General features: G+C 36.9%; 1 pseudogene; it reads right to left on the reverse strand.

Annotated features, from left to right (window-relative positions):
• Positions 1 to 532: 532 nt before the first annotated feature.
• LOC104506191 overlaps positions 533 to 2028 on the reverse strand; it is a 4677-nt pseudogene continuing 3181 nt past the window's right edge.

The following is a 2028-nucleotide window of genomic DNA, read 5'->3' on the forward strand; positions in this document are numbered from 1 at the left end:
TCCCCATCAAGAAAAATTGATGAAAACATTAACAGAATCTTCTTCTAGGAATGTCATAACCCTTTTCATGAGAGCTAATCTTTTAATGGAAAAATGCAAAATAATAATTACTTAAAAACATTTCACGTACTAGTTGCAGAGTCCTTCAAAAAAGCAAGTATAATTCTTCATTCCACACTTTATGAAAATGGCAATTTCAGTCTTCCTTCATACTTATGTTAGTCTTCCACAAGCTAGGAAGAAGAATGTGTTATCATTTTTAGATCCAATAGATAATTTTCCATAAAAAAAAGAATGACATTTATTTTGGCAGGGAAAATTTTCTATATTGACATTAAAAAATAAGATACATCTTATCTTGTGTAATTTTTATCTTTGTTATTGAAATACACCAGTTTATTGGACTAAATTAAAGCTTGTGGAATCCTACAGAAAGAGTTTAAGTGTTTTTTAAGCCAGACAAACTCTCAAGGTCACTTGGAAAAACAACATCGGAAAATAAAAAGACAACATTTTACCTTTAAAAATGAGTTTAGTCTTTTTTGAGAATTTCATATGCAACATCAACACCAGGTGGCAGCCGTGGCCAGAATGAAGATACTAAATTGAAATCGGCTTATGTGATTGTAGGATGCTTGGGCCAAAAATGCCTCACGTAAATACAGAACAGGTTTTCAGTAAAATCAGATGTTCCTACACACTAGTGCATGAAACCACATCATGGCAACCAGGGCAGGATTTATCTGACTAAACCCAGCCATATACCCTGAGTTAGTTACTTTAAGCTCCCTGTAATGTCAACGGAAAGAAAGTTATTTCCGTGGTGGGATTCCTCTCATCTTGATACAGGCATCTAAAATAGGTCAGATGAACTGTTTTTTCAAAACAGTTATTATTTCCCTTACGCAGAAAGGGAGCCTTGAAAGACCTGGCTCACATGGCTGGTATGGGGTAAGATTTTGGGAATGAAACCCCACCCTGGGATTACCAACAGCAGCTTAGAGAAATGGTCAGTGTGCGTAAGGATCTTCCACAAAAAATAACACTTTACTGGTTTTGCGCACTCCAAAATCAGAGGTCAAAATGCTCTTTAATGTTGATTTTGGTAAGGGTCTGAAGCATGGGAAGCACAGCCACCACGTGAAAAGCAGGGGAAATCAGCTCTTTCACTCCTTCTCCTCAAGTCTTTGGGCTGTCATGCCCTGTGGAGAAGGACAGTTTGCCTGAGTTTAGCACTGAATCAGTTATTTTTTCCTTTTATTAATAAAGGAATATTATTACTAATTTCATTTTATTATACTAAATTGCCACTGGAAGGGATCTTCAAGCAGGTATTTTGTCAGGACTGGTAAACCCTCACGTCTCTCAAAGCAAAGACAGCAATGAAGGTGTCAAGTGTCCCCAGGCTGGTGTTGCCTTTTGCTAAAGTTGAACTCTCCCAGATGCCAAACACTTGGAACTTGCTTATAGCCTAAAGTGAAAACAGCCCATGTTTTCAAAGGAGCTGTCTTTCCTCATCCTATTCATAGCATGCCGTGTTTCAGAGGTGATCTTCCTCCTTATATTTATGTATTAATTTCTCCACCAGTCTCTTTGTTTCTGCTTTCCTACTCTTATCCTGATTCCCTGTGTTGCCTTCCTGCCTAGAATGGCTGATAATCTGGGTAAAGTTTTTTGCCGTGCTACAGGGCATAATTTAAAAATTACACCCAGATATTTTACTTTCAGAAAGCTGACTTACTTGTGTTAAAAGAACATTATTTCTCCATGGAAAGTGGTGACAGCATCAAAGGTTAAATCAGAGCCACAGGTTTTTGGCAAGGCAGGAATTTTAGACTCAGTTGGGTTCTTTATCTCAGTAGTTTTCCTTTGGTCATGGGGGGTCCTAAAGATGGTCTTAAAAGAAGCAGTTTATGGAAGAAATTAAAGTGAGAACTCATTCAGGCATATCAAGTACACAAAAATGTAACTGAAAAGTATTCCAATGTCTTTGAAATTATAAGCTGTTTATAATTATCATTTATAATT

Source organism: Eurypyga helias, unplaced genomic scaffold, assembly GCF_000690775.1.
Source record: "Eurypyga helias isolate BGI_N326 unplaced genomic scaffold, ASM69077v1 scaffold3112, whole genome shotgun sequence".
In the NCBI taxonomy this organism is placed as follows: Eukaryota; Metazoa; Chordata; class Aves; order Eurypygiformes; family Eurypygidae; genus Eurypyga; species Eurypyga helias.